Source organism: Petaurus breviceps, unplaced genomic scaffold (genome assembly GCF_028583685.1).
Source record: "Petaurus breviceps papuanus isolate PSGF00001 unplaced genomic scaffold, PetGlider_PUasm1.0 187, whole genome shotgun sequence".
Taxonomy (NCBI): domain Eukaryota; kingdom Metazoa; phylum Chordata; class Mammalia; order Diprotodontia; family Petauridae; genus Petaurus; species Petaurus breviceps.
Window position 1 is genome coordinate 7035375 of NW_027185799.1, and position 25397 is coordinate 7060771.

Below are 25397 nucleotides of genomic sequence, written 5' to 3' on the forward strand. Positions count from 1 at the left end.
CTCCTCTCCCTCTCCTTCCCCCTCCCCTCTCCCTCTTCCCCTTCCCCTCCCCCTTTTCCCCCTCCCCCTCCTCCTCCTCCTTGTCCTTTTTTCCTTATTTTTGGAAACCAGTTAGCTGACTGGTCTCTATACACCAGAGATCTCCCTCAGAAAGGACATTTTGCCAAAACTTTTGTTTGAACTTTATAAAATGATTTTCTTTCTTTTCTCCTCCCCCATCCTCAGCCTTTTTCTGTGTGTGTGTGTGTGTGTGTGTGTGTGTGTTGGTCATTCTAACTATTTGAAATATTATCTATGTGAAGAAAACAATGAATCCAGTTTGAAGATCCTAGTGGGCTTCTTTGGTGAATGTTAGGATTAGATCATAATTTGATACATTGTCTTTTCACAGAAAGTCTAAGTAAGGTAAGCTGTTCACCAAGATCAATTTACTAAGGAAGCACTTGCATAGACTTGTTGTTAAGAGTAGGTACTTAATAAATGCTTGTTAAATTAAATTATGAAAGTAATAGTCAAACTTACATAACTCACTTGTTCTCTCCTTCTAGTTATTTAGGATAGCATTTTCCAGGACCCAAAGGCAAAACAATTTTACATCAAAATATAGAGATCTCAGATATTACTTAAAAGATCCTAAAGGCAATGTTGACTCCCATCCCCCTACCCCAAGGTATGATGGGGGACTTAGAAGGTATGAATAACACTATCAGTTTAAAATACCTCACAGATTATCTGAGGGGTAAGAATTTGTGCTAAAAGTAATGCAAGTTGGTCACATTAATTAGCTATTGAATGAATTTTTTATACTAGTCAGGATGTAAGGCTATAGATGACAACAAATGATATGATGGATTCAAATTCATTCATCAAGCAAGTAGAAGCTCAATATGTTCAAGGAACTGTGCTGGACTTTGGGAATAAAAGGCCAAAAACAACCCCCAAAATAAATCAGCCTCTGTCCTCAAGGAATTTTCATTAAGCTCATTGATACTTCTATCTTCATTAAGTTCTCTAAGCATTTCATAGTGGTGCTAAGAATAATAATTAGTCTTGGGAACAAACAACCACAAATGTAGTTTATCATTCTGAAAAACTAAAAAACAACAAAAAAGACTTTTAGTTTTTGTGTATTTAGTTTTACCTGAAGGAACAAAAGACCCCAGTGTTCCATTGCATTGATAAATCTCCACCATAAAAAGGTGAAGACGTCGCTTTTCCTCTTCCATGCATGTATTAGAATCAATATGATCTTTTATTCATAGGAACAATATCTCAGAATCTGAGGAAAGATTTCGAAGATTAAATGTAAATTACACTGAGTCAATTGTTGTTGAGTCATTTTTCAGTCCTGTCAGACTCTTCATGACCCCATTTGGGGTTTTCTTGATAGAGATACTGGAACGGTTTACCGTTTCCTTCTCCAGTTCATTTTACAAATGAGAAAACAGAGGCAAACAAGATTAAGTGACTTGCAAAAGATGAATCTTCCTAGCTCTAGGCCCAGCACTATATCTACTGTACCTCAGTGAGCCAGATTATTCCCCAAACTTTAACAAAATATACTTTCAGTATTGATATTTTCAGACTTCAGTCTAAAGTCAGAATGCATAGAACACAATTCAATAAAGACAATGAGTTAAGTGTCTTCTATTTGTCAGACACCAGGTTAGATACTGGGCATATAAAGGAAAAAAAAACCCACAATAATTTTAGTCCCTGTCCTCCAGGTGTTTAGCATCATGCAAATTAGATGTAGATTTGTAACTGAAATTCCCCCCCTTTTTTTCCACAGAAATTCGCAGTCATTTTGACATGTAGTATGCAGATCAGATTCATAATATGGCCCACTGAAGTTGGTTCCAATGAAAAAGTTGTGCTATGATGAAATGTACAAACCAGGAAAAATATGAAGGGGTGTGGAAAGGAAAAAAAGAAGTTTGTGATACAAGAGATGTGGAAGCTAAGAGAAATGCCACATAATTAAGGGAAAATGCTGATGGCAGAGGAGTGTACAAGGTAATAAATGTCTGCTGGGAGTGATGAAATGCCAAAGCGAAACCAAGGCCTTGCCTTGTCAGATGGGCTCCAATGTTCCCAATGTCCCTGTTCCCCATACAATAAAACTAAAGCCACTTTAACCAACCACAAAACAAATAAAAAGAGAGCTTCTCTTGCCTCATGAGAGTGTCAGAGCTCTGAGCCAAAGGCATCCCCAGATTCTCTCTTATTGTTGATCTGGGGTTGGGATTTAAGTAGGATGAGTGTTTGAGGAGTGGATCTATGAGATGACTAATGCTCCCAGGGAGAGGCCTTCATGAAAAAAGGAGTGTTCGCCATGATACTCGAGCCAAATGCTCACCGTGGTTTTCACTTTTTTGTCTTTAAATCTTCCCTGTCTTGACTTAGAACGATGTGTTTGGAAGTGTAGTTGGATTCTACTGCATTTTAGTGGGTGTTGAGGAATCTGACAAATCTTAGGTACAATGGAAAAACGCTAGATTTGGATCTATGTTCAAATCTTTCCTGTCACTTGCTGCCTCTGCATTCTAACCTCTCTCTTAGTTTCCTAATCTTTAAAAAGATTAGATCAGACTAGATGGCCTCTAAGGCCCCTTCCGGCTCAAAATCTACAATACAGTTGTCCTAGACAGACACTTAAAAGTTGGCCTAGAAAGTTTTAACATGCTTAAAGCATCTTCTAGAAGACTCATACTTTATCAGCGCATATTTTAAAAATGATTTACTCATAGCTTCTCTATATGGCCAAATATACACTCAGGCTTCTAAGGCTTTATGCCTTGCAACAAAAAGCAAATGTAAATAGAGAACAATACTTATAGAATTATGTACTTAGAACTCATTAAAAAAAAATTAATCTCAGTCTCTGGTTCATTGATCGCTCAACATTTTACAGTTGGAAATGTTAAAACCTTCTAAGAAAATTGTAAGAAATGCCATTTTAAATGTTTATTTGGTTTCTTACTGACTCTGCCCCCTCTAAAAACAGCCCTAAACCAATTCTGAACCATTTTCCTTCCTTCTCAAGTCACCTAAAAATACATTTCCCATTCTCCGTCTATATACTAGATTAAGGAAAAAAAACCTGAGAGGATTTCATTAGAGAGTACTCACAGAGGATGAAATTATTCTTGCCAATATAGGTTAGCATCTTCTCTGCCACTTACAGTTTAAATAATCACCTGTAGCATTGAGAAATTAAGTACTTCCCTAGGATTACATAGTATATGTGAGTGTTTAGTGTGTATGTATGCATTTTTGTGTGTATATATGTATTTATAAGAGTATATATGTATGTATGAATACATGTATATTATATATATATAATTCTGTTATAATTGGTGTCTTTACAGCATATCATGGAGAATAGACAACAACTTTTGTAACCCTGCAGAATGAAGAAGCCAAAGCAGAAAAAAAAAATGCCTGTGCTTATGACTACAACATGATGTTTTTGGTAAGGAAGGCAGTTTTAACTTGTTTATACTGTTCACTTAGCTGACAAGCTTCCAACAGTCAAGTCAAAATGCAAAAAGTGGTGAAATAGCCATTAGTCATCTTCTATAGGCTGAATGGAATGTGCCAAAGAACACAGCATGTGAAAGCAAATCTAATGTCCTTAAGCTTATTTCATCCCATACACTATAGCACCTCATGCATCGATACCAGCACTAGGAGGAAGGTTCCCATACTGAATTTGAAAACACTGAACAACTGGTTTTTTGAAATCTTACTTTTCATTGAAGCATCTAAAGTGATTAAAACATCGTTCCTTCATGCTTTTTCTACTGTTATAACAATAATATGTGAGTCACAGGCATGGTCCAGTAATTCTCCAAACACAGTGAGGTAGGTCAACATGATGTTGCAATGTTCAAAAGTACCTCGAAAGGTTCTGAACTAAGTTTTCTATCAATGAAAATTGCTAGAAAACCATAGTTATTAGGCATTTTAAAAATGTCTTGGTATTCAATTTTGCCTCTGAGGACAGAGGGCCTTGACCCAATTTCATTGATGGGGGGAAACCCTGGATGCTGAAGCAGGTTGGCACCTTTTCCACAAGGAAGTAATTGCATTAGAGCCTGGGATGTTCTGTAACTTGCCCAGGTTCACACACCCAGGACATATTAGTGATGGCCTTGGCCCCACGTTTTCTTGGCTACAAGGCCAACTCTCTATCCACTATGTCAGAGTTGCACATCATATAACAATTAAGTTCCAAATAAACACGTGACTTGAATTAAAGGTCAGACCATTAAAAAAAAATCTGAAAAAAACGAGATCACATACCATTTGCAACTTTGGCTAGGAGGAGAATGATTAATCAAGCAAAAGTTACAGGTGATCATAAAAGATAAAATAAACAATTTCAACCCACAAAACTTAAAAGCTTTTGAAAGAATAAAATCAACAAAAATAGAATGAAAAGCATGAGCAAATAGGTGTATCAAATATCACCAATTAAGCACGGATAGTTATGTAGGTTATTAATACAAATATATAACTCATATATAAAACAATAAAATCAATGTCCCCCAAAGAAAAGTGGTAAAAGGATACGAGCAATTTTCAAAAGAAGAAATGCAAATTATTAATGACTGCTTGGAGACATTCTCCAAATCTTTGTAGCAAGAGACATACAAATTTCAGTGCCTGAGGTTTCACATCCCTCACAAATTATTTTTTAAAATGGTTTAAAAAATGAGAACGGTAAATATCTGAGGACTTATGAGAAGACCGAGTATTATGCCATTGATGGAGCTGTAAATTGGGCTAATCTTCCTAGATACTAATTTGGCTTTGTACAACTAAAGTAATCAAATTCTTTATACCCCTTGTACCAGAGATAACATTACTGGGCATATACCCCAAGGAAGATGAAAAGAAAAACAAAGGCCAATCATATACCAAAATATTTACAACCAAAGTCTTTATGGCAACAAAGAACAGGATTAAAAGTTGTTGTTCATTTCAAAATAAATGAAAAATCTATGGTTTGTGAATATAAGAGAATGTTATTGAGCAATAAAAAGTGACAAATATTAGATATTTAGAGAACATGAAATAATTTGTATGAACTAACATAGAGTGAAATAAGCAGAACTAAGAGAGCGATATACTATACTCAAATAACTAAAAAGCTTAGATGAACAAATTACTAAAGAAAGATCAAAATCTGAGTAGTGAACAAAACAATGGAGGTTCCAGAGAACAGATAAGGAAAGATACCTCCCTACTCATGGTAAAGATATAGGAGACTCCTAGGATGTTTATAGTGTGTGTGTGTGTGTGTGTGTGTGTGTGAATGTGTGTGTGTGTGTCCAATTGAGGTGCTGTAAAATAGATAATTTTGTTTATTGGTTTTCTTTGTCAGAATGGAAAGTTCAACCCTAAAGGGGGAATTGAAATAACTGTGATATAAAAACAGAAGTTAGACAAATTAATAATTAGAACTTTTTAAAAGAAATCAGAGGTGGTAAAACATATTCTCTCTACTCTTCATCACCTCAGGCTCTTGTCAAAGGATCATAGATTTATATTTGGAAAAGACCTTTAAAGTTTTCCTATCTGACTCCCTAATTTTATAGATAAGGGAACTGAAGTTAAAAGAGGTTAAGACCATATGGTTGAAAGAGCTAGGGTCTAGGTTTATAAGTAACAAAGGCAGAATTTAAAACCCAGTTTTTCATTTTCAAAATTGAGTATTGTTTTTACTGTGCCATATTACTTCTGGTGTGACATCCACCCTCCTAGCTATTTTCAAGCATTGGAAGGCTGCCATTTGAAAAATGAATTATATTTGCATTGTAGACAGAGTGAAGGCCTAGGAGAAATGGATGGAAATTTCAGGAACTGGATTTCAACTTGACACAAAGAAACTATCATCACAACTAGAGCTAACTGAAAGTGGACTGAGGAATCCTAAATCATCACTGAGAATCTTCATGTGGAGATTGAATGGCTGCTCATCAAGGATGCTGGTAAGGAAGGTAGGGGATTTTATACAGGTAGGAGGTGTAATCAATCAATTGATAACTTTTATTAAATGTCTGCTGTGTTCCAGGCACTGTGCTAAGCACTGGGGATATAAAAAGAGGCAAATGGCAGTCCCTGCTCTCATCCTTGAGATGCCCTTTTTAGATTCTCTGAAGGACATGTTATCCTTTATATAACCACTTATCAGGTATGTTGCAAAGGGGATTGTCTTTAAGATATAGTTTTAATCAGTTGGCAAGTGAAGTCCTTTCCAACTTCAAGATTCTGTGAGTCTGTGAAATGCCTGGATGAAATCAAGATACACTATTTCTATGACATTCTCTTGATCTACCAATTTAGCACACCGTATCAAAAAAAATGAGGTCAATTTGGCATGACTGGCTCTTAGGTAATCCATGCTGCTTCCTAGTAAACATTCTTTCCTAAGTGCTCACAAACTATTTCTTTAATTACCCCAATAGAGAATTTTGGCAGGAATACATCCAGTGATGGGAAGCATGTCCCTGTCCTAACTAGACTCAAAGGATGGAGAGAATAGTGAAGAGAGCCAATAAAATCCTTTTTTTTTTCTGAAAAAAATGTAGAAATTAGGAGCTTATTATCCTGTTTGCCCCAAAGGCTAAGGACAAAGAAGAGTCAGAAGGTATCAAGGGATTTGGGAGTTGGAACTTGATTCTTCCTCTCCCCATGACCCTGAGATTTACAAAGGAGCTGAAATCAACCAATACAATTCAACTAGAGGAACATGCCTTAAGTATACACTAGGTACAAGGCACTTGGACACTCCATTAATAGGAAAAATAGTTTAGGTTGATTTGAGTGGAAAATATGAAGCTACTAATCTTAAATTTATTAGCATATTTCATAAGAATAATTAATAACTGCATTTTTGTGGCACAGTGACCTGCCTGGCCCTTACTGCAGGATGAGGTCCACAAAGCCACAGAGAATCCCATTATTAAAAGAGAAACCTCTAAAGTTTTTGCATGGTATGCAAACCTGGTGCTAACATACACTTATCCCTTTCTTTCCCACTCAGCACAATTGTGAAAGCAGCTTCCAGCATATGGAAGCATTTGTACACTGTCAGTTACTCTGGGAAAACAAAAACATGATTTGCAAGTGCTGTCAAATAAAAGATTCACTTCCAAATGCTAGCAGGATGGACAGAAATGTCTTTTGAAGGAGAAAGGATCCTGAACATGTGTGTGTATACACATACATTCAAACATATACATAAAAACACATATACACTTGTACAAACACATATATATATAACACATTCTGAAGATATTTCACAAATTACATATAGACACACATGCATATGTGTGTATAAAAGTATATCAAAGTATACTTTTTCATCATCCTGCTAGCGTATGCTTACATATAAGCATGTATAACATATAAAATATGTTATATCTATATATAAATATACACACATATACATCTATGCTTCATAGGGGTGTAAGTGAACAGAGCTATACTAAAGGAAGATCATGTAGCTTATTGTGTTTCCATAAGTCCTTTTGTATGGTCAACATTAAGGATTGAATAACCAGCCTTCTCCAGTAACCAGATATTGCAATCAAATGAATACCAGACACTCACTGACTTGATATGTGGATAACACCTGACAAAGTAAAAATACTCATCCTAAGTTTTACTTGACTGTATTTTTTGTTGTGAGAGGGGTTTTATTGTAGATGGGGACAGAGTTGGAGAGAAATTGAGAGAGTAGAGATGGTAGTGCAAAAAAAAAAACAAAAGGAAGAAAGAAAAGTGTCAAAGAAACATTTTAAAAATGCATAGAAGTTGCAAAATTATACAGAGTAAGGATGACTCAGAAGAGATGTGAGAGGATGCCAACACCCTACATCTATATGGAGGGGGATGTTGCACATCACATTTTTTTTTTTACTTTGTCAATATATTGACTGGTTTGCTGATTTTTTTTCTTCCTTTTTTTGCCTTTGTTTTGTTGCTGTTTTTTATTTGGTATTCAAAAAAATCCTATTGGTTATATGAGATGGTTCTCTTTGAGGAAGAGGCAAACTGGGAAAATCTACAATGATGTTAAAAAAAAAGATACTAGCCCTCTTTCCCCTCGGAGCCAGTGGCAGTGTGTCTCCTCTGCAATCATGGCAAATACCAAGGCCAGGGATCTTCGTGGGGAGAAGAAGGAGGAGCTGCTCAAACCATTAGATGATTTAAAAGTGAAACTTTCCCAATTGAGAGTGGCCAAGGTCATTGGAGGAGCTGCATCCAAGTTATCTAAGATCCTAGTAGTTCGAAAATCTACTGCCTGAGTTCTGACTGTCATCAACCAGAAACAGAAAGAGAACCTCAGGAAATTCTATAAGGGCAAGAAATACAAACCCCTGGACCTTTGGCCCAAGAAGACCCGTGCCATGCGCCGCAGGCTTAATAAGCACGAGGAAAGCCTGAAGACCAAAAAACAGCAGAGGAAGGAACACCTGTACTCCCTTCGGAAATTTTCTGTTAAGGCATAATTTGTTAAAGTACTCAATAAAAAGACAAATTGTTATAAAGAAAAAAGATACTAGCAAAAAATGCTCAGAAGATAGGAGAGGGAAGTTCAGAAGGGGATATAAACAAGCAGGGTAATTGTTACTACCATGCTATATTAAATATTATTATATATACTTAATATATTAAAAGCAAAACAACCTATACAATTCCCATTTTCTGGCCTTCTTTTATTTGTAAATATTCATGTTTGTTAATCATTTTTAGTTCACATTAAAAATAATTCAATTTTAAAAGAATAAGGCAATTTATGCAACTTGCTTGCCACAGAGTTTAATAGCTAGGCTTTTTTAGTGTAAGAATGTGATTAGGTTATAAAAATCTATGTATGGCAGAATAAATGAAACTCTGCATCTTACAGTGCTAATATATAGATGATCTCAAGTGTGGATAACAGGAATGACAAATATTATTTATATATATGTATATATATACATATATATATGTATACACATAGATTTTTGACCATAGGTATAGGAACCTATGGGTATGGTATGCTTTGCCCATATAGGTTATTATATATCCACAAGGGTCTCTTTTATTTTTTAATTCGTGACCATGTAAATAGCATGGAAGTAGCATGGGAGGCCATAATGACTATATGGTTATTTATGACTGCAGTGACATAAATTTTATCATAAAAAAATAAATCTTACAGTTATGTAGTATTCTAAGGATTCCAGGGCATTTTCTTCACAATGACTCTTACAGGCAAGCTGTTTATCCTATGGTTAAAATATTGCTATCTTTTAAAAAAGATCATTTTCATTTCCTAGTATATCCTTCCACCTTCCCTTAATGAAAGAAATATTTCTTACAACAAAGAATAAATAAAAAGTTAAAAAAAGTTTCAGGAAAACCAACCAACACATCAACAAGTATGACAGTATACACAGTATTCTACACCCACAGTCTCCCACTTCTGCAAAGAAGGGAGGAAAATACCTTTCCACAAATATAGTTTTCCTCGTTTTGCTTTCATCACTTGGAATCAGTTCCTGAAATTTCTGATATATTTCTCTATACTCCTCATATTCACCATTTATTATTGTTCAGTAATATTCCATTATAGTCCACTGCATTCATGTACAACAAATTGTCTATTTTAGTTGTTGTTTAATCGTTTTTCAATCATGTCTGACTCTTCATGATCCCATTTTGGGATTTTCTTGGCAAAGAAATTGGAGTGATTTGCCCTTTCCTTCTCCAGTTCATTTTATAAATGAGGAAGCTGAGGCAAGTAGGGTTAAGTGACTTGCCCAGGGTTACATAGTTAGTAAGTATCTGAGGCCAGATTTTAGCTCAGGAGAATGAGTCTTCCCAACTCCAGACTTGTTGCTCTTTGCACTGCACTATCTAGTAGCCCTGAAAAAAAGTCTAATTCACTAACTGACGGGCTTTAGCTTTGTTCCCAGTTCTTTGTTACTACAAAAAGTACTGCCTCATATGGCTTATATAATATCTTTCTTTTTATCATTGAACTCCTTCCTGTATATGTCTAGAAGTGGGACCTGTGGGTGAAAATGTAAGGACATTTTTGTTACTTTCTTAGTATAATTCTAAATTGCTTTACAAAATGGTTGGATCAGTTCCAAGCCCTAACAACTGTGTATTAGTAATGTGCTTGTCTTAATACAAACCCTCCAATATTCACTATCCTAATCTTACGTGGTCTTTGTCAATTGAAACTTGTTTCTTAGTGGCATGATTAAGGTAGACAGAAAAAGCAAAGAAGGGAAATATGTTATCAACAATGCAAATTCTGAGAGTCAGAGCCAGGATGTCAGAGAAAAGGCAGCTGCTCACCTGAGCTCTCCCCAAAATCCCTCTGAACACCTATGAATAATGAAGTAAAACAGTCCCTTGAACAGCAGAACCCACAAAAGGACAAGGTAAAATAATTTTCTAGACAAAGACAATTTAGGTCAGCAGGAAAGGTCTATCCCTCCAGGGTGAGACTAGAGCATAGTTCAGCACAAGCTGCATCAGCACAGACTGGGCCCCACCAAACCAGAAGAAGGCTTTGGGAGTCAGTGAATCTGTAGTGGCAGCAGCTGCTTCCAGAGCTCTCAAACCACAGACAGTAAGGGGGTCGAACAACTGATCTGAGATCACCAGGGTGTCTTTGCTGACACTGGGGGCAAGAATCTGTTGCTTTACCCATACTCAAATCTGGGTTGGAATCCGGGGTGGCAGCCCCAGGGCAAGAAGGAGCACCAGTGCATCAGAGCTTGTGGGCAGCAGTGCAGCGGGCACTTTTGTCATAGTTACGGGACAGAAAAGAATGCTTTGGTAACTCAGAGTGGAGGACAGTAGTAAACATCTCTTCTTAGATCATATCACCTTGGAAGAAATGAAAACTTACAGGTCCCTAGAGGTATCTCTGAAAACAACTACACAAAAGCCCTGAAGCTTAGCACAGTGCAGCCTACACTCCGGAAGTAGAGCCCAACTTTAATAAAGAGTTAAAAGTCAAGAAATAGACTGAAAAAATGAAGAAAATTTCTGACCAGAGAAAGTTAGTATGGTGATGAGGAAGGGCAAAACCACATTCAGAAGAAGATAAAGTTAAAACTCCTACATCCACAGCTTCCAAGAAAAAAAATGGTCTTAGGTCATGGAAGGCCTCAAAAAAGATTTTGAAAATTAAGTAAGAGAGGTAGAGGAAAAATTGGAGGGAGAAATGATAATGATGCAAGAAAATCATGAAAAAAAGTGTCAACAGCTCGGTAAAGGAGACACAAAAAATACTGAAGAAAATAATACCTTAAAAACCAGACTAAGCCAAGTGGTAAAAGAGACAAAAAAAAAAAAAATGAGGACAAGAATGCTTAGAGAAACAAAATTGGCCAAATGGAAATAGAGGCACAAAAATTCACTGAAGAAAAAAAAACTCCTTAAAAAGTAGATTTGGAGGGGTGGCCAGGTGGCGCAGTGAGTAAGAGTGCCGGCCCCAGCATCGGGAGACCTGGGATCGGTTCCGGCTTCAGATACTCGGCACCCACGCAAAAATAACTGGCCGTGTAACCTTGAACAAGTTACTTAACCCCAATTGCTTAAAAAAAAAAAAGTAGATTTGGCCAAATGAAAAAGGAGATACAAAAGCTCATTGAAAGAAATAGTTCCTTAAAAATTAGAATAGAGCAAATGGAAGCTAATGATTATGAGAAATCAAGAAACAATAACAAAATGAAAAGAATAAAAAACTAGAAGACAATGTGAAATATCTCATTGGAAAAATAACTGATGTAGAAAACAGATCCAGGGTAGATAATCTGAAAATTACTGGACTACCTGAAAAGCCATGATACAAAAAGAGCCTAGACATCACCTTTCAAGAAATTATCTAGGAGTCCTGATAGTCTAGAGACAGAAGGTAAAATAGAAATTGAAAGAGTCCACTGATCACCTTCTAAAAGTGATCTCAACATGAAAACTCCCAAAAGCCAAATTCCAGAGCTCCCAAGTCAAGGAAAAAATATTGCAAGCGCCAGGAAGAAACAGTTCAAGTATTGTGGAGCCACAGTCAGGATTAACACATGATGTAGCAGTTTCTATATTAATGGTTTGAAGGGATTGTAATATGATATTCTGGAGGGCAAAGGAGCTGAGATTACAAACGAGAATCACCTACTCAGCAAAACTGATTATAATCCTATAGGGGAAAAATGGATATTCCATGAAATAGAGAAATTTCAAATATTCTTGATGAAAAGACAGAGCTGAATAGAAAATTTGACTTTCAAATACAAGACTCAAGAGACACATAAAAAGGTAAACAGGAAAGAGAAATCATAAGGGAGTTAATAAGGTTAAATTGTTTACATTCCTATGTGGAAAGATAGTACTTGAAACTCACAAGAACTTTCTCATTTTTAGTGCAATTGGAAGGAGTTTATATAAACAGACAGCAGAGGTGTGAGTTGAATATGAAGTAATGATATCTAAAAAAGTAAAATAAGGGGTGAGAGAAGAATGCACTGGTAGAAAGGAAAAAGGAAAGGTAGAATGGGGCAAATTTTCTCACATAAAAGATGCAAGAAATAGCTTTTACAGTGAAGGGGAAAGTGGGGGAGCTGAAAGGGAGTTAGTGAACCTTACTATCATTGGAATTGGCTCAAGAAGGGATAATGTGCACAGTTAATTGGGTACAGGAATCTATCTTATCCTACAGGAAAGTAGGAGGGGAAGGCAATAAGAGAAGGAATGGAAGAGTGATAGAAAAGACAGCAGATTAGAGGAGGTGGTAATTTGGAGCAAAACATTTTGAGGAAGTACAGGGTCAAAGGAGAGAAAGAATATAATAAACAGAGGGGAAAATAAGGTGGAGGGAAATACAGTTAGTAATAGTAACTGTGAAAAAAATGAAGGAAGTTTCTTTAATAAAGGCCTCATTTTTCAAATATAAAGGGAATTGAGTCAAATTTATAAAAAAAGTCACTGCCCAATTGATAAACAATCAAAACATATCAACAGTTTTCAGATGAAGAATCAAAGCCATCTATAATCATATGAAAAAGTTCTCTAACTCACTACTAATTGTAGAAATGCAAATTAAAGCAATTCTGAGGAACTACCCTCATACCAATTAGATTGGCAAATAGGACATAAAAGGAAAATGACAAATGTTGGAGAGGATGTGGGAAAAATGAGACATTAATGCACCGTTGGTAGAGTAGCGTCCTGATTCAACCTTTCTATAGAGCAATTTGGAACTATGCCCAAAGTGCTATAAAATCATGCATACCCTTTGACCTAACAATACCACTACTGTGTTTATGTCTAAAAAGAGATTAAAAAAAGACAAAGGACTTATAGATACAAAAACATTTATAGTAGCTCTTTTGTGGTGGTAAAGAATTGGAAACTGAGGAGATGCCCATCAATTGGGGAATGGATAAACAAATTGTGGCATGCAATTATGATGGCATATTATTGTGCTGTAAGAAATGGTGAGCAGGATGTTCTCAGGGAAAAATACATGGAAAGATTTATAGAATCTCATGCAAACTGACATATTCTGTGTACCATGTAACAGCAATATTGTAAGATGATCAGGAGTGAATGACTTAGCTATTCTTAGCAATACAATGATCCAAGAAAACTCTGAAGGACTTGTGATAAAAAATTCTATCCATCACCAGAGAAAGAACTGATAGTGTCTGAATACAGATTGAAGCATACTTTTTTTTACTTTCTTTATTTTTCTTGAGTTTTTTTGTCTATGTTTTCTTTCACAATATGACTAATATGAAAATGTTTTACATGACTAAACATGTATAACCTATATTGGATTACTTGTCTTCACAATGATGGGGGTAGGGAGGGAGGAAAGGAGAGAATTTGGAACTCAAAATTTTATAAATGAATGTTGAAAATTGTTTTTACATGTAGTTGTGGGAAAAGCAAACAACAAAAAAAGAGTGCAAATTATAATATTGAAAATTCCCAGTAGACTCAAGGTGGAGCAGTGACATCCTCTGAGAGTTTACTGAAAAATCAAAATGCTCTTCAAACTACAGCAATAGTAGAAGACATTAAAGTATAAGAAATTGCATGTTTGTTGACAGTGACAGCTTCAAATGAAGATCTCTCATGGATCTGAAACCAGATTTTATTAGCAACTACCATGCCTGAATCAGAGAGTGTACTTTTTTCAGAGAAAGAAATAGCCCGGCTTAGATCTCCTGGTATTGAGAACCTAATTATACCTCTGCTTACAAATAGAGAAAAAGTAAAGTGAACAACTATTAACAAAGTGTCAGAATTTTGTTGTTAGCCAACTCATGCTGCAGCAACCCTCCTGATTCCAAGATTCAAAGGCAGAAATGTAAGTGATGATAGCATCACTGACACATTTCACTGGATTACAAAACAAGCCACATATTTAGAGTTTGATGCTGAAAAGATGCTTTTAAATGTTCAAAAACATAGAAATCTTTGGTCCAAGAATATAAACTAGGGTTCCATCTTGCTCTAGGAACATTTTTGAAGCACCTTGTTTGAGCAGAAACTTGTCACCATTTGTGATCATACGGTTCTATATGTGTCCATTAAGAAAAAGTCATACATTTCTATTTCTTTTTTGGATGGGGCTAGTAGACTAGTGGATTAAAAAGATATATTTAAGGCAATAGTCTATTTAGATTTCAACAAGGTATTAGATTAAGTCCCTCATACTGGCTTTAATGATCAGCTAGAGATGTGGACTAGAAAGTTAGGTAGCCTCGGAGCTCATTGTATAATAGGATTCAGGTGTTGATTAATCAATTAATATCAATGTCAAGGAAGTATCTGGTGGACATCCTCTGAGTTTTGTGTATTGTAAACGGTTCTTCAATATTTTTATCAAAGACTTGAAGGAAAGCATAGATGTGGTATGCTTACCAAATTTGTGGATCTCACAAAGCTAGAATAAATAGCTATTACTTTGGGGAAAACTCAATATGTACAAAACTAAACTCATTATCTTTCCTACCCATGTCCTCCCCTCTTCCAGCCTTCCCTATTTCTGCTAAAGCTCTTATCTTCTTTCTAGTCTCCCAGATTTGTAACTTCATCATTATTCTCAGCACCCTTCTCCCTCTTCCCACACATCTAGTTGGTTGGCAAACCATATAACATGCCTGGCATCTGACCCTTTCTCTCTACTCACACAAATACCATGATCAAGTTATCATGCCATCACTTCTTACCTATACCATATAAATATCCTGCTAATTGATCTCCCTGACTCCAATCTCTCTCTTTTCACTCTAGTCCATCGTACATACATATGACTGCCAAAATAATTTTCCTTAAGCACAGATCTTATCAAATTCCTCCTCTCCTCAATCAACTTTAGGAATTCCCTATTGGCTCTAGATTTAACGTCCATTTGCAACCTGAACCTTCCAATTTTTCCAGCATATCACTGGACATCACTTCTGGTCTTTCCCTCTGAGATTTAGCCAGTTTGGCCTTTTCTATATTCCTCACACATAACACTTAATTTCCTGGCTCCATTAGTCAGTCAGCAAGTGTATATTAACTACCTGCTATATACCAGGCACTGTAGTAAGTGCTAATGATATAAGAAAGCCATAAATAGTTCCTTACCTCAAGGAACATGCATTCTAATGGGAGCAATAGCAGTTAAATAACTAAGTACATACAAGATAGATAGATGTATATATGGGAATATACACATACATGTGTAATCTCAAAGACATCTCCCCTCCCCTTTTCTCTCCTTCCCTATACTCCCCTCCCCTCCCCTTCCCTTTGAGTTCTCCAGCTGTTACCAGTGACTGGTGGGACTGAGAAAGGCCTCTTATAGAAGGTAAACTTTGACCTGAGTGTTCAAAGAAACCAAGGAAGGTAAGAGATAGAGACAATGGGTCAGGGCATTCCAGACATAAGGTACAGTCTGTACAAAGACATAAAGATTTAAATCTAATGTCATTTGATAGAAATGTCAAGTAGGACAGTTAGGTGTTTAGAGCTGAATGGAGACAGTTAGCTGGATATAGCAGTAGCCTTGGAGTTAAAAGGACCTGAATTCAAATCCATCCTCAGACACTAACTACTAGCTGTGTGACCCTGGGCAAGTCACTTAACCCTGTTTGCCTCAGTTTTTTCACATGTAAAATGAGCTGGAGAAGGAAATGACAAACTACTCTAGTATCTTTGGCAAAAAAACCCCAAATGGGGTCACAGAGAGTCAGATATAACTCAACAACAATAATAATTGGATCAGAGAGCATGTACAAGAGAGCAAAGTATTAGAAGACTTGGAAAGGTAAGAAAGGTCCATCTTGTAAAGATCTTGAAATGACCATCAGAGAGTTTATATTTGACCTTAGAGGTTTTTAGGAGCCACCAGAACTCAATAAGCAGGAGCATAACTTGGTCAGAACTTTGCTTTAGAAAAATCCTCTGGGCAGCTATTGCACTGGCTATTCCCCATTCCTGCAATGCCCTCTCTCCTCACCTCCACATCTTCTTTCAAGATGCCACTCAAAAGTGACTTTCTATAGGAAGCTTTTCCTGATTCCTCCCAACTGCTACTGCCATTCCCCTCTCTCAGATTGCCTTGTATTTTTATTTATCCTTTATAATTACTCTGCATACATTTATATGTGCTTATGTCTACCTCATTAGAATTTAAACTTTTCATATGTATCAGTTGTCTCATTGTTTGGATTTGCATCCTGAGTTCCTCTCATCATGTGTAGAACATAGAACATAGTCACTTTTTAGTCAATGATTGTTGATTAATTAATTGATTGAGTTCTTCATCATTAGAAGTCTTCAAAAAAGTCAAGGGTGACCATTTTTCAGAGAGATTCCTTCTCCAGAGAGATAATTGATTAGATATACTGAGGTCCATGGTTATGAGAAAAAATAAAAAGGGATGGATAACTATCTGAAGAAGGAATCAAGAGTGGTTTCATGAAGAACCTTACATCTAAGTCTTGGAATCAATATATTTCTGAGCAGAGATCAAGGGGGAGTCTGTTCCAGGTACTGAAGAAAAAAGGAGCAAATACAGTAAAGAGGTCAGTAGGCAAGATGAAAATTAGGAAAGATGAGTGGTTTAGTTTGATTGGAATGGAGTGTGCAATTGGGGAATAGTATATAATAAGGTTGGAAACTAAATTGAAATCTGATTATTGAGGTTTTGAATACAAGCAAAAAGAGTTTGTGCTTTTTGGCAGATATTAACAGGAAGATAATACAGGTTTTTGAGTCAGAGAATGCGATATTGGAGCAGTAGACTTTGATATTACTAAAAGAGTGGTGTAAAGGTTGATTTAGAGAATAGAGAGGCTAGAATTAGTAAAACAAAATAAGAGGCTATTAGGATAGTCCAAGTAAAGGAGATGAGTTTGCCCAGATAGTGGCAAAGAGGGGTAGTATGAAGCCAGAGACATTAGTACATTGTATTGAAATGGATAATATGAATGAAGAATATGGAAGAGTCAGAGATAATTCCTGATTTATGAACTTAGGTGAATTAAATGAAAATCACACCATTAAAGAGATATAGAGGTAAAGAGGAAGGATAAGATTTGGGGTAAGATAATGAGTTCAGGTTTTAGACTTGACCTTAAGGATTCATTTTCTTTCTGCAGCACAGGAAAGAAATTGATCAATGTTCGGAAGTATACCAAACACAGAAATAATCAATCATGGAAACTGATAGAGAAATGTGCAGCTAGGTGTCACAGTGGATAGAGTACTGGGCCTGATGTCAGAAAGACCTGAATTCAAATCCAGCCTCAAACTCCTACTGGCTGTGTGATCCTGGGCAAGCCATTTAATAGCTGTCTCCTTCAGTTTCCTTACGTCTAAAATGGGAATATAGCAACACCTACCTCACAGGTTTGTTGTGAGGATCAAACGAGTTAACAATTGTAAAGTGCATAGCACAGTCTATAAGGTGTTACATAGATACTTGTTGTCTTCCCCTTTTCATCCAGGCAAAACTTCAGATTTCAAGAGTTCATGAATATGACAAAAAATAAGGTGTTAGAAGAAGTAGAAACAAGACAATTTGAACAAAGTTTGCTGTGTCAAAAAATGTTATGCAATGAATTTAGGGATGCATTTCTCATTTGATTTTAATTTCTAAAGATGAGAACTTTGTTTTTAGCTTGATATTATGGAAGACACTAAATCCAGTGAAGAGGCTGTTGCTGAGGATTTCTTCTGTCCTTCAGTTTTTGCCTGTTTCTTTTATATAGACTGGACCAGACTCAGAGAACAGATTCTCTAAAATTCAGCAGCTTAAAACATTTATGACAGAAATGAAAAAAAAATCAACAAAATTTGAAATTTTTCTCTGAATAAATTGTACTCTTAAATTTAACACATTGTAATTTTATGAGTAAATCAAGTTAGAAAAGATACTTTATGCTCCTAAACTGAGGGTTACTTTATTTCTATGAATGAATAGTAATGCTCACTATGCAATAGAAACCGAATATATTAGGGCTGGAGACGCAAAGAAAGACAAAAATAGTCCCTGCCCTCAAGGAGCTTATAATAATATGTATTTTAATTTTCCGTTAGAATACTAGATGTTTTGTTTTAAATGTATGGAATGAAACAAACATTTCCATAACATAGTATAAATTTTTAAAGATTGCACATGAAACTGCAAATCAATTATATACAACTTGCTATTTCTTTTAAATATATGTTATATAAGCTACCATAAGACAAAAACATGTATATGTATATACACATACACAAATATACAGATACATATATATGTAAAATCATTCTAAACATACTTTATCAGTTCTTTCCCTGGATGAGATAGCATTTTCCTTCATATGAAATAACATTTGCTCAAAGTTTTTATTAAAATAATATTGCTGTTACTATATACAAAACTCTTTCGGTTCTGCTCATTTTACTTTTCATGATTTTATGCAAGTCTATTAATGATTTTCTAAGATCATTGAACTCATCATTTCACATACCACAGTAGTATTGCATCATAATCATATACTACAATTTGTTCAGCCATTCCCCAATTAATGAGAATCCCTGCAATTTGAGGTTCTTTGCCACAACAGAGAGAGCTCTATAAACGTTCTAGAATGTAGATGTCATTTTCCTTTTCCCCTAATCATTGGAAATAGACTTAGTAGTGGTATTGCTGCATCAAAGGGATTTCTGGGTCAAAGGGTATAAGTTGTTTGATAACTCTTTTGGTGTTAATTCCAGATTGCTCTCCAGTTCACAATTTCACCAACAATGAATGTGTCCCAATTTTTCCACATCTCCTCTAACATTTGTCACTTTCCCTTTTAATCATTTTAGCAATCTGATAAGTGAAACATGATATCTTAATGTTGCTTTAATTTGCATTTCTCTTGTCAATAATGATTTAGAGCATTTTTTCATATAATTATAAATTCTTTTTATTTATTCATCAGAAAACTGCCTGTTCATATCTTTTGACTATCTGTCAATTGGAGAATGACTCATATTCTTAAGCATTTTACAAAATTCTCTCATATTCATTTTTTTTTCCTTAAAAGAAAAACAAAGCAAATCAGAGCAATTCATTTTTTTAAGGCTTCAAAATGTTTTACTGCTTACTTCTCTACTGAGCAAAAGAGGATGTTTTGGATGGCAGGATAATTGAGGCTGGCTATAGGAAATCCAAGTCAATTTTCTCAATGAATGTGTGACATCTAGGATTAGTCCACACTTTTGACGGCACTTTCTTCCTAACCCATTTCTTTTCTCAGGGAGTATGAAAAGTACAGCCTTCCTTGGGGGTGCCAATAGCTTTATCTCTCTTTGCTCCAGTCACCTACCACTAGCCCTGGCAAAGTTAGCCTGCTGACCTAGCATGACCTGCTGATGCAGCACTTTCTGGTTTGCAAAACTGTACACCTGGAGGAGACTGGCAAGCCCTCTAAGACATATATTTGGCAAATAATTCAGCTCTTCTTTCAATAGCTAGGTTTAACAGGAAGTTTTGAGTAGCACTGTCTGGAGACAAACAGCAGGTTGGCGCATTCAAACACAAATATTTAGCTTGCTAATGACTTCTAGGCACTTGCTAGTACCTGGGAAACAGTTCTGATTTGATCTCTCATAAGGCTAACTCTTTTTTCTCAAGGAAGAACAGTTTCTGGGTCCTGAGTATAGTTTTGTTTTGACTTAACATAAGGGTTTCAGCTGTTTGGAATAGAAGCATGGGAGATTCCTTTGAGTGGTGATGGGAGATCATCATGTTTGTTTGGCTTCTCTTCACTGCTGATGGCCTGGAAAGTAACAATCAGATGTTAGGCCCAGCAGTGAGCACTTTCCAGTTGACTTTGCCAGCCACAGAATGACTATGACCTAACCCTTGCTTCAAGGAGACAGCAAACAGATGATAAACAATGAGTTTCCAAGGCCAGTATTCAACCTACCATGTCCTGGTCCCTTCCACATTTTTAATTTATGGGTCATTGTCTTGGTAACTGGTTTGTATGGATCCTATGCCTTGTTGACCCAACATGCTCTTTAATTTTATTTGAATTTCTAGCTCAGTCTATATATGTATGATGTAATGACATGAAGAGCTGCATTCCATTTCCCATGCAGGAGCATGCTGACTCAACATTCTTCTGGGCTCTAGGTCAAGACAAAAACCCCCAGAAGCCCTGATATTTCCTCTTTCAAGCTCAAACTCATGCTCGATGTAGATTGCTATTATAATAGCAGAAGAGTATTCCATACTCCATCCATGTGCCCCACACATTGGGATTGTGGGTATAAGGTAAGAAAAGAACAGTTCTAGATAAGAAACCAGCATCTCCCTCCTGACTTTACTAGGCCATGATGACACAGGAAATTGACCTGGCCCAATACTTACAAGGTTGTGAACAGCTGAGAGTACACATTACATATTAGATGAAAAGATGTATTATAATAACCCTTCTCTCACACCAACACCCTGTCATTTTCAAGGTACATTAATATACATAACCTTAATGCTTAGATTGGAAAACCTGGATTTCACTCTCAGCACCAACACTGATGAGCTGCATTGCCTTAACCCAATTATTTAACCTTCATGAGGGTTAGATTCCTTATCTATAAAACAGGACTGATGATACATATAACCTCCATTATAGGATAACATATGTTAAAACACTTAATGAATTTGATCTAATGTTAAGTATTGTCAGTAAGAATCTAAAGTTTCTCTAAGCTATTCATTTAATGAAAGTATATACAAATGACAAAATCTGGGTTTTAATTGACATTTGGATTCATTCTTTCAGCAGCAAGAAAGAAAATGCAATCTTAGACTGCCTTAGAGGAGTAGCATCCAGGAATAAGGAGGTGAAAGCTCCTCAGTACTGCCTTCCCTAGCCAGATCATATCTGTACTGTTTGTATGCAGGTCTGAAGGTCACATTTTAGGACTGATATTCATAAGTTGGAGAGTGTTCAAGGCAAGACATCTAAGTTGATTTTATTCTGCATAATTATCTATTGAGAAAGAATTGGAGATGATTAATTTAGTAAATAAAAGACTTAGGTCAGATATGATAATTGCTTTCAAGTACTTGGAGACTTTCCATGTGGAAGAGGGGTTACAATTGTTCTCATTGACCCTAGAGGGCAGAACTGGGCACAATGGTCATAAGGCATCAAGAGGGAAGATGAGGCTAGAGATAAGGAAAACTTTCCAAATAATTGGAATGATCAATAAAAATATCTACAGAAACTCTTTTTTGTTATAGCAAAGAACTGGAAACAAAGGGAGAAGGGGTACCCTCATTTGGGGAAATGGATAAAGAAATTATGGTATATAGATTAATATAATATAATTGCTTGGTAAGGAATTGTGAGTGAATGTAGGAAGGAAAGAAGGAAGGAAGGAAAGAAGGAAGGAAAGAAGGAAGGAAGGAAGGAAGGAAGGAAGGAAGGAAGGAAGGAAGGAAGGAAGGAGTATTTATTAGTTACTTCTGTGTTCAAAGCACTGTGCTAAATGCTAGGGAGGACGATGGAAATTCAGAGATAATCCCTGCTCTGGAGTAGCTCTCATTCCTGTAGAAGAGACAATACATATAGATGGGTTTATCTGCAAGTAAGACAGAAAGGTCTCATGGTCTCATGGTCCTTAATGTACAGCAGCAAAGTAGATGGTCATAAATCTTTTTTTCATGTTATTTCCACCATTTAAATTGTATCAGTTGCTAATATTGAACCATTTGACAACACCAAGGACATTGGTGGCAAGAAGTTTCTTTTTTAAGTTTTCAGCAGCCGAAAAGTATCTGAAAAGCAGTTACTAGGCCACACCTCCAAGAGGGTTGCTTTCCACTATTAAGACTGCAAGGGTAGGGATAGATGCAGGATGGGTGGTATGGGACATGCTGCCCCTCTCAAGGCTCTTGAGCTTACCTTCCTGTGGGTGGCACTTGATTAGCATTGGTGGTGAGGGTGGTGAGGATGGGGATTCCTACTCCATAGTGGTTGCTCCCCTCAGTGACAACTTTGGGGCCCATGTTGGCATCAGTTTTCAAGTCTCTTGATTATAGGATCCTGATTGTTTGCATCAGAGTATGAGGGAAGGTGGTTGTCATGGTTTGATTTGCCTGATGACTCTGCCTTCTGTCTCTTCCCTAGGATGCTTTGCTTCTTCAGCTAGGCTGGCTTCCTGCCTTTAGTTAAAGTTGGTCACCAGTTTGGTGGCAATGGCTGACCACTTCTCCACAGAAGTTGCTAATCACAGATAATGTCTACAGAGGCTAGACTAACACTGGATTGAAATGGACAGTTTAGAGAAACATGGGAAGATCTGTATTAATTCATTTAGAATAAAGAAGTCAGATCCAACTGGAGAATTTATACATAACAGCAATATTAAATATAAAACAACTTTGAAAGACTTAAAAACTCTGATCGACAAAATGGTCAGAAAACCAATGATGAAGCATGCTGCTTACTTCTCCACCTGCTGGCTTTTCTGACTTCCTTCAAGTGGCAGATAAAATTCAACAAATACTTATTATGTACCCACTCTGTACAGAGCATTGTGCTAAGGGCTATAGATGTAAAGATAAAAATGAAGAGGAAAATTCTTGTTCTCAAGGAATTGTGTAGAATCAACGAATATGTGGACATGTCCATATGAAATAGAGAACAGGAACCCTGAAAACCAAGGGGGGGGAGTTCAGTAAAGACTTCACAAAGATGATGGAACCTGATCTGGACCTTATACAAAGCTAAGAATTCTAAAAAGTGGAGGCAAGGGCAGAGTGAACTCCAGACACAGAAGCAAAATCATGGAGAGTGGAGAAGAAATGATGAGTCCAGAACTTGGCAGGTGTGCCAAGTTGTCTGCAATGTAAAAATTACAGCCTGAAGAGAAGGAATAACATGGAATAAATCTGGAAAGACAGGCTGAATTGTAAGTGACTTTAAACACCACATAGAGGAGTTTATGTTTTTGTCCTAAAAGCAAGAAGAAGCCACTGGAGATTTTAAGTGAGCAAGCATGTGTCCAGACTGACTTATGGATGTTAAACAGGATACATTCAGAAAGAGAAAGAATTGAAATTAGGGTGGATAATTAGAAGACTGGTGTAATAAGTCAAGTGAAAGTTAATAGGTACCTGAAATAGTAGAGGGCCATATGAGGGTAAGAAGAAAGACATGAGAGATATTATGGAGTTATATTTGGCAAAATAAATACTTTTTTTTTTCTCATGAGGGAAGGGAGAAGGAAGAATAAAAGAGAATTCCAAAATTGCAAACCTAGGGGATTGGTATGATCACAGAAATAGGAAATTTGGCTGAAGGCTGGGTTTGAGGGGGAAAAAAATAATGAATTTTGTTTTAGAGAGGTCGAGTTGAGATAACTACAGCATGTCTAGGTCAAAATATTCAATAAGCAGTTAGTGATATGGTACTGTAATTCTGAGGAGAGGTTAGGGCTCCATGTACAGCCAGTAAGCAAGCATTTGTTAACCCCTTACTATGTGTCAGCACTGTGCTAAGTACTAGGAATACCAAGAAAGGCAAACATTGTCCCAGTACTTACAAAGCTCACATTTGAATGACTGACACATGTAAAGCACAGCAAGGTGGCACAGTGGATTGATGGCTGGGTCTGCATCTAGGAAAACCTGAGTTCAAAAATGGCTTCAGGGGGCGGCTAGGTGGCACAGTGAATAGAGCACCAGCCCTGGAGTCAGGAGGACCTCAATTCAAATCTGGCCTCAGACACTTAACACTTACTAACCATGTGACCTTGGGCAAGTCACTTAACCCCAATAGCCCTGCCAAAAAGAAAAAAAAAACAACAAACCTCAGACACGCACTAGCTGTGTGACCCAGGGCGAGCCATTTTAACCTCTGTTTGCCTCAGTTTCCTCTTTTGTAAAATGGGGATAACAGTAGTAGTACCTGCCTCCAAAGGTTGTGAAGATCATACAAGATAAAATTCATAAAAACACTTCGTGTGCATGCATAGGAGATCATAGAACAAATAAAAGACAGGACATTTCACTTTTTCAAATTGGTTTCAAATAGATTTTCCTTTAAACTCTTGACCTGGTCCCCTCAAACTCCCTAATCTCTTTTATATGTCTTTCCTTTTCTTGGAAGTTTTACATCATTCATCTGTTTTCAGATCTCAACACCCTGTTATGGTATTTTTTTCTAGTTATGTGTATTTGTTGTCAGATCTAAGAACAAAAAAGTCCTCTATGAGTTAACTCTCCAAGGCACAGGAACATGGTTTGAAACCACAGGAAGCTTTTCTAAGCCTATGTCCTGGCTTTAAGGACCTCAACTGCCAGCCCTCTTTTATCAAAATAATCTCCTTTCACACACACACACACACACACACACACACACACACACACACACACACACACCCTATCTCTTGCTTCCTTCAGCAGGCCAGGAAATCAAGCTTTTATCAAGCTTTTATTCACTGTATAGAACTCTACCACTACCATTAAAAGATACATAGTGAATAGAGCACTGGCCCTGGAGTGAGGAGGACCTGAGTTTAAATCTGACCTCAGACATTTAACACTTACAAGTCATATGACCTTGGGCAAATCACTTAACCCCAATTGCCCTCCCCCCCCAAAAAAAGCAAAATAAACAAACAAAGATTCATAACCTTCCCTCCAAGGTATGGTCTCCCTTTGAACTTTCTCTACTTCAGAGCTTTACTAAAATTTCAGCTACTCAATTCTTCCATGACTAACGTTATATCACTCAAGACATTTCAGTCATCCCGTAACTTATGTATGGCTGGCTCTCTCTCTCTCTCTCTCTCTCTCTCTCTCTCTCTCTCTCTCTCTCTCTCTCTCT

At 36.7% G+C, this 25397-nt stretch overlaps 1 long non-coding RNA gene and 1 pseudogene across 1 annotated transcript in view; both read left to right on the forward strand.

Annotated features, from left to right (window-relative positions):
• Nucleotides 1–3409, forward strand: part of LOC138163091 (uncharacterized) — a 32870-nt gene extending 29461 nt beyond the window's left edge. Inside the window, exons 2-3 of the long non-coding RNA XR_011168787.1 lie at nt 1793–2016; nt 3372–3409. This is a non-coding gene — a long non-coding RNA (uncharacterized lncRNA). The remainder of the gene's footprint in view (nt 1–1792; nt 2017–3371) is intronic.
• A 2678-nt stretch (nt 3410–6087) lies between these two features.
• On the forward strand, nt 6088–8632 carry LOC138163092 (large ribosomal subunit protein uL29-like; annotated as a pseudogene).
• The last annotated feature ends 16765 nt before the right edge of the window (nt 8633–25397 follow it).